This window comes from Carassius gibelio, chromosome B19 (genome assembly GCF_023724105.1).
Source record: "Carassius gibelio isolate Cgi1373 ecotype wild population from Czech Republic chromosome B19, carGib1.2-hapl.c, whole genome shotgun sequence".
NCBI classification, from domain to species: Eukaryota; Metazoa; Chordata; class Actinopteri; order Cypriniformes; family Cyprinidae; genus Carassius; species Carassius gibelio.
This window is the reverse complement of record NC_068414.1, coordinates 7,432,844-7,441,438: the sequence shown is the minus strand read 5'-3', so window position 1 is coordinate 7,441,438 and position 8,595 is coordinate 7,432,844.

Genomic DNA, 8,595 nt, shown 5'->3' with positions numbered 1-8,595 from the left:
GCACTGTGTTCCTAATTAATGTTGTTCAGTTGCATTGACGCAATACTTTTTGTTTAAAGCGCAATTTAAAAAAAAAAAAAAAAAAAAAAAAAGAGTCCAAACAATGACCCCTGCTACGGGTAGTGTTCCAAGTGTTATGCGACTTCAGCTAATGATGGGTCCATCAGAAATTTTACGGTGCTAGGGCTGGGTCTGCGTCAGAAGAAGCCATGCATTGTTTAGTTATGTCAGTGCAGTGCCGTCAGTTGGGGGAGAAACGGCAGCATGCATGGCTCCTCGTTAGTATTGTGGACAGTATCTCCGCCTGTCATGCGGAAGACCGGGGTTCGATTCCCCGACGGGGAGAGCTGGTTCTTTTCGTCTTCCGAATGATCCATCCAAAATGTTTGGTTGGAGTCGCAGGTCACAGAAGGAGTTCTGCTTCGACGTCAGCCCGAGCCAACGGACATGCGTTGGCCGGGAATCGAACCCGGCTCAACTGCTTGGAAGGCAGCTATGCTCACCACTATACCACCAACGCAGGCGTAAGTCAGTAGCTTTATTGACGCACTGTGTTCCTAATAAATGTTGTTCAGTTGCATTGACACAATACTTTTTGTTTAAAGCGCAATTAAAAAAAAAAAAAAGAGTCCAAACAATGACCCCTGCTACGGGTAGTGTTGCAAGTGTTGTGCGACTTCAGCTAATGATGGGTCCATCCGAAATTATTCCATCCAAAAGTTTTGGGTGGAGGCACAGGTCACAGAGGGAGTTCTGCTTCGACGTCAGCCCGAGCCAAAGGACATGCGTTGGCCGGGAATCGAATCCGGGTCAACTGCTTGGAAGGCAGCTATGCTCACCACTATACCACCAACGCAGTCAGCAGTCAGCAACTTGCGCCGTCACTAAGAAGGCTCGAAGTGCACGAGTCGCCGATAGGGCTAGAGGAGCAGATGAGATCTTTGTTTGGACCCGTCACTAAAGAGAGCCTTCAAGAATTTGCATCCCGTCACGTACAAGAAAGCGCTGCCTTCCCATCCGGCTAAATAAACACGAAGTGGTCAAACGCAGAGAGTGCCTATAATAACCAAAAGTCCAATCAAGGCAATCTCTTTCTCATGCCTCTGTCTGAAAAGTTGGATAAAATCTTATATGAAAAAAAAAGTCTTTTAAAGAAATCCCTTATTCCGAGGTCACCGTAGCCACCAGATCCAGTCTGTATCCGCTTCAGTCACCCGGATCCAGTCCGTATCCAGAGAAGATGTTGGATCAACACCTAGAAAGGACCTCTATGGCCCAGAAACACAGCGGAGACCGTGACAACTAGATGAGCCGCAGATACAAATCCCCTGTAAAGACCACCTGGACAAGACCACAGGAAACAGATGATTCTTCTGCACAGTCTGACTTTCCTGCAGCCTGGAGCTGATCTACCTGTTTCGTCTGACAAGGTGAGAACTGTCTTCCCGACTGAGCCTGGTTTCTCACCGGGTTTTTTCTCCATCCTTTCACCGATCGAGTTTTGGTTTCTTGCCTCTGTCGCTTCTGGCAGGCGGAGCTGGGGACACTTCATGTACAGCGATATCGTTGACTTGATTGCAAATTATTGCACAGATACTATTTAAACTGAACTTAGCTGAATGATGTCATCAAAGAGTTCAATAACGAAATGCCTTTAACTGTCATTTTGCTTTTTGACGCACTGTGTTCCTAATTAATGTTGTTCAGTTGCATTGACGCAATACTTTTTGTTTAAAGCGCAATTTAAAAAAAAAAAAAAAAAAAAAAAAAGAGTCCAAACAATGACCCCTGCTACGGGTAGTGTTCCAAGTGTTATGCGACTTCAGCTAATGATGGGTCCATCAGAAATTTTACGGTGCTAGGGCTGGGTCTGCGTCAGAAGAAGCCATGCATTGTTTAGTTATGTCAGTGCAGTGCCGTCAGTTGGGGGAGAAACGGCAGCATGCATGGCTCCTCGTTAGTATTGTGGACAGTATCTCCGCCTGTCATGCGGAAGACCGGGGTTCGATTCCCCGACGGGGAGAGCTGGTTCTTTTCGTCTTCCGAATGATCCATCCAAAATGTTTGGTTGGAGTCGCAGGTCACAGAAGGAGTTCTGCTTCGACGTCAGCCCGAGCCAACGGACATGCGTTGGCCGGGAATCGAACCCGGCTCAACTGCTTGGAAGGCAGCTATGCTCACCACTATACCACCAACGCAGGCGTAAGTCAGTAGCTTTATTGACGCACTGTGTTCCTAATAAATGTTGTTCAGTTGCATTGACACAATACTTTTTGTTTAAAGCGCAATTAAAAAAAAAAAAAAGAGTCCAAACAATGACCCCTGCTACGGGTAGTGTTGCAAGTGTTGTGCGACTTCAGCTAATGATGGGTCCATCCGAAATTATTCCATCCAAAAGTTTTGGGTGGAGGCACAGGTCACAGAGGGAGTTCTGCTTCGACGTCAGCCCGAGCCAAAGGACATGCGTTGGCCGGGAATCGAATCCGGGTCAACTGCTTGGAAGGCAGCTATGCTCACCACTATACCACCAACGCAGTCAGCAGTCAGCAACTTGCGCCGTCACTAAGAAGGCTCGAAGTGCACGAGTCGCCGATAGGGCTAGAGGAGCAGATGAGATCTTTGTTTGGACCCGTCACTAAAGAGAGCCTTCAAGAATTTGCATCCCGTCACGTACAAGAAAGCGCTGCCTTCCCATCCGGCTAAATAAACACGAAGTGGTCAAACGCAGAGAGTGCCTATAATAACCAAAAGTCCAATCAAGGCAATCTCTTTCTCATGCCTCTGTCTGAAAAGTTGGATAAAATCTTATATGAAAAAAAAAGTCTTTTAAAGAAATCCCTTATTCCGAGGTCACCGTAGCCACCAGATCCAGTCTGTATCCGCTTCAGTCACCCGGATCCAGTCCGTATCCAGAGAAGATGTTGGATCAACACCTAGAAAGGACCTCTATGGCCCAGAAACACAGCGGAGACCGTGACAACTAGATGAGCCGCAGATACAAATCCCCTGTAAAGACCACCTGGACAAGACCACAGGAAACAGATGATTCTTCTGCACAGTCTGACATTCCTGCAGCCTGGAGCTGATCTACCTGTTTCGTCTGACAAGGGGAGAACTGTCTCCCTGACTGAGCCTGGTTTCTCACCGGGTTTTTTCTCCATCCTTTCACCGATCGAGTTTTGGTTTCTTGCCTCTGTCGCTTCTGGCAGGCGGAGCTGGGGACACTTCAAGTACAGCGATATCGTTGACTTGATTGCAAATTATTGCACAGATACTATTTAAACTGAACTTAGCTGAATGATGTCATCAAAGAGTTCAATAACGAAATGCCTTTAACTGTCATTTTGCTTTTTGACGCACTGTGTTCCTAATTAATGTTGTTCAGTTGCATTGACGCAATACTTTTTGTTTAAAGCGCAATTTAAAAAAAAAAAAAAAAAAAAAAAGAGTCCAAACAATGACCCCTGCTACGGGTAGTGTTCCAAGTGTTATGCGACTTCAGCTAATGATGGGTCCATCAGAAATTTTACGGTGCTAGGGCTGGGTCTGCGTCAGAAGAAGCCATGCATTGTTTAGTTATGTCAGTGCAGTGCCGTCAGTTGGGGGAGAAACGGCAACATGCACGGCTCCTCGTTAGTATAGTGGACAGTATCTCCGCCTGTCACGCGGAAGACCGGGGTTCGATTCCCCGACGGGGAGAGCTGGTTCTTTTCGTCTTCCGAATGATCCATCCAAAATGTTTGGTTGGAGTCGCAGGTCACAGAAGGAGTTCTGCTTCGACGTCAGCCCGAGCCAAAGGACATGCGTTGGCCGGGAATCGAACCCGGCTCAACTGCTTGGAAGGCAGCTATGCTCACCACTATACCAGCAACGCAGGCGGAAGTCAGTAGCTTTATTGACGCACTGTGTTCCTAATAAATGTTGTTCAGTTGCATTGATACAATACTTTTTGTTTAAAGCGCAATAAAAAAAAAAAAAAGAGTCCAAACAATGACCCCTGCTACGGGTAGTGTTGCAAGTGTTGTGCGACTTCAGCTAATGATGGGTCCATCCGAAATTATTCCATCCAAAAGTTTTGGGTGGAGGCACAGGTCACAGAGGGAGTTCTGCTTCGACGTCAGCCCGAGCCAAAGGACATGCGTTGGCCGGGAATCGAATCCGGGTCAACTGCTTGGAAGGCAGCTATGCTCACCACTATACCACCAACGCAGTCAGCAGTCAGCAACTTGCGCCGTCACTAAGAAGGCTCGAAGTGCACGAGTCGCCGATAGGGCTAGAGGAGCAGATGAGATCTTTGTTTGGACCCGTCACTAAAGAGAGCCTTCAAGAATTTGCATCCCGTCACGTACAAGAAAGCGCTGCCTTCCCATCCGGCTAAATAAACACGAAGTGGTCAAACGCAGAGAGTGCCTATAATAACCAAAAGCCCAATCAAGGCAATCTCTTTCTCATGCCTCTGTCTGAAAAGTTGGATAAAATCTTATATGAAAAAAAAAGTCTTTTAAAGAAATCCCTTATTCCGAGGTCACCGTAGCCACCAGATCCAGTCTGTATCCGCTTCAGTCACCCGGATCCAGTCCGTATCCAGAGAAGATGTTGGATCAACACCTAGAAAGGACCTCTATGGCCCAGAAACACAGCGGAGACCGTGACAACTAGATGAGCCGCAGATACAAATCCCCTGTAAAGACCACCTGGACAAGACCACAGGAAACAGATGATTCTTCTGCACAGTCTGACATTCCTGCAGCCTGGAGCTGATCTACCGGTTTCGTCTGACAAGGTGAGAACTGTCTCCCCGACTGAGCCTGGTTTCTCACCGGGTTTTTTCTCCATCCTTTCCCCGATCGAGTTTTGGTTTCTTGCCTCTGTCGCTTCTGGCAGGCGGAGCTGAGGACACTTCATGTACAGCGATATCGTTGACTTGATTGCAAATTATTGCACAGATACTATTTAAACTGAACTTAGCTGAATGATGTCATCAAAGAGTTCAATAACGAAATGCCTTTAACTGTCATTTTGCTTTTTGACGCACTGTGTTCCTAATTAATGTTGTTCAGTTGCATTGACGCAATACTTTTTGTTTAAAGCGCAATTAAAAAAAAAAAAAAAAAAAAAAAAGAGTCCAAACAATGACCCCTGCTACGGGTAGTGTTCCAAGTGTTATGCGACTTCAGCTAATGATGGGTCCATCAGAAATTTTACGGTGCTAGGGCTGGGTCTGCGTCAGAAGAAGCCATGCATTGTTTAGTTATGTCAGTGCAGTGCCGTCAGTTGGGGGAGAAACGGCAGCATGCACGGCTCCTCGTTAGTATAGTGGACAGTATCTCCGCCTGTCACGCGGAAGACCGGGGTTCGATTCCCCGGCGGGGAGAGCTGGTTCTTTTCGTCTTCCGAATGATCCATCCAAAATGTTTGGTTGGAGTCGCAGGTCACAGAAGGAGTTCTGCTTCGACGTCAGCCCGAGCCAAAGGACATGCGTTGGCCGGGAATCGAACCCGGGTCAACTGCTTGGAAGGCAGCTATGCTCACCACTATACCACCAACGCAGGCGGAAGTCAGTAGCTTTATTGACGCACTGTGTTCCTAATAAATGTTGTTCAGTTGCATTGACACAATACTTTTTGTTTAAAGCGCAATTAAAAAAAAAAAAAAAGAGTCCAAACAATGACCCCTGCTACGGGTAGTGTTGCAAGTGTTGTGCGACTTCAGCTAATGATGGGTCCATCCGAAATTATTCCATCCAAAAGTTTTGGGTGGAGGCACAGGTCACAGAGGGAGTTCTGCTTCGACGTCAGCCCGAGCCAAAGGACATGCGTTGGCCGGGAATCGAATCCGGGTCAACTGCTTGGAAGGCAGCTATGCTCACCACTATACCACCAACGCAGTCAGCAGTCAGCAACTTGCGCCGTCACTAAGAAGGCTCGAAGTGCACGAGTCGCCGATAGGGCTAGAGGAGCAGATGAGATCTTTGTTTGGACCCGTCACTAAAGAGAGCCTTCAAGAATTTGCATCCCGTCACGTACAAGAAAGCGCTGCCTTCCCATCCGGCTAAATAAACACGAAGTGGTCAAACGCAGAGAGTGCCTATAATAACCAAAAGCCTAATCAAGGCAATCTCTTTCTCCTGCCTCTGTCTGAAAAGTTGGATAAAATCTTATATGAAAAAAAAAGTATTTTAAAGAAATCCCTTATTCCGAGGTCACCGTAGCCACCAGATCCAGTCTGTATCCGCTTCAGTCACCCGGATCCAGTCCGTATCCAGAGAAGATGTTGGATCAACACCTAGAAAGGACCTCTATGGCCCAGAAACACAGCGGAGACCGTGACAACTAGATGAGCCGCAGATACAAATCCCCTGTAAAGACCACCTGGACAAGACCACAGGAAACAGATGATTCTTCTGCACAGTCTGACATTCCTGCAGCCTGGAGCTGATCTACCGGTTTCGTCTGACAAGGTGAGAACTGTCTCCCCGACTGAGCCTGGTTTCTCACCGGGTTTTTTCTCCATCCTTTCACCGATCGAGTTTTGGTTTCTTGCCTCTGTCGCTTCTGGCAGGCGGAGCTGAGGACACTTCATGTACAGCGATATCGTTGACTTGATTGCAAATTATTGCACAGATACTATTTAAACTGAACTTAGCTGAATGATGTCATCAAAGAGTTCAATAACGAAATGCCTTTAACTGTCATTTTGCTTTTTGACGCACTGTGTTCCTAATTAATGTTGTTCAGTTGCATTGACGCAATACTTTTTGTTTAAAGCGCAATTAAAAAAAAAAAAAAAAAAAAAGAGTCCAAACAATGACCCCTGCTACGGGTAGTGTTGCAAGTGTTATGCGACTTCAGCTAATGATGGGTCCAACACCTAGAAAGGACCTCTATGGCCCAGAAACACAGCGGAGACCGTGACAACTAGATGAGCCGCAGATACAAATCCCCTGTAAAGACCACCTGGACAAGACCACAGGAAACAGATGATTCTTCTGCACAGTCTGACATTCCTGCAGCCTGGAGCTGATCTACCTGTTTCGTCTGACAAGGTGAGAACTGTCTTCCCGACTGAGCCTGGTTTCTCACCGGGTTTTTTCTCCATCCTTTCACCGATCGAGTTTTGGTTTCTTGCCTCTGTCGCTTCTGGCAGGCGGAGCTGGGGACACTTCATGTACAGCGATATCGTTGACTTGATTGCAAATTATTGCACAGATACTATTTAAACTGAACTTAGCTGAATGATGTCATCAAAGAGTTCAATAACGAAATGCCTTTAACTGTCATTTTGCTTTTTGACGCACTGTGTTCCTAATTAATGTTGTTCAGTTGCATTGACGCAATACTTTTTGTTTAAAGCACAATTTAAAAAAAAAAAAAAAAAAAAAAAAAGAGTCCAAACAATGACCCCTGCTACGGGTAGTGTTCCAAGTGTTATGCGACTTCAGCTAATGATGGGTCCATCAGAAATTTTACGGTGCTAGGGCTGGGTCTGCGTCAGAAGAAGCCATGCATTGTTTAGTTATGTCAGTGCAGTGCCGTCAGTTGGGGGAGAAACGGCAGCATGCACGGCTCCTCGTTAGTATAGTGGACAGTATCTCCGCCTGTCACGCGGAAGACCGGGGTTCGATTCCCCGACGGGGAGGGCTGGTTCTTTTCGTCTTCCGAATGATCCATCCAAAATGTTTGGTTGGAGTCGCAGGTCACAGAAGGAGTTCTGCTTCGACGTCAGCCCGAGCCAAAGGACATGCGTTGGCCGGGAATCGAACCCGGCTCAACTGCTTGGAAGGCAGCTATGCTCACCACTATACCACCAACGCAGGCGGAAGTCAGTAGCTTTATTGACGCACTGTCTTCCTAATAAATGTTGTTCAGTTGCATTGACACAATACTTTTTGTTTAAAGCGCAATTAAAAAAAAAAAAAAAGAGTCCAAACAATGACCCCTGCTACGGGTAGTGTTGCAAGTGTTGTGCGACTTCAGCTAATGATGGGTCCATCCGAAATTATTCCATCCAAAAGTTTTGGGTGGAGGCACAGGTCACAGAGGGAGTTCTGCTTCGACGTCAGCCCGAGCCAAAGGACATGCGTTGGCCGGGAATCGAATCCGGGTCAACTGCTTGGAAGGCAGCTATGCTCACCACTATACCACCAACGCAGTCAGCAGTCAGCAACTTGCGCCGTCACTAAGAAGGCTCGAAGTGCACGAGTCGCTGATAGGGCTAGAGGAGCAGATGAGATCTTTGTTTGGACCCGTCACTAAAGAGAGCCTTCAAGAATTTGCATCCCGTCACGTACAAGAAAGCGCTGCCTTCCCATCCGGCTAAATAAACACGAAGTGGTCAAACGCAGAGAGTGCCTATAATAACCAAAAGCCCAATCAAGGCAATCTCTTTCTCATGCCTCTGTCTGAAAAGTTGGATAAAATCTTATATGAAAAAAAAAGTCTTTTAAAGAAATCCCTTATTCCGAGGTCACCGTAGCCACCAGATCCAGTCTGTATCCGCTTCAGTCACCCGGATCCAGTCCGTATCCAGAGAAGATGTTGGATCAACACCTAGAAAGGACCTCTATGGCCCAGAAACACAGCGGAGACCGCCAAC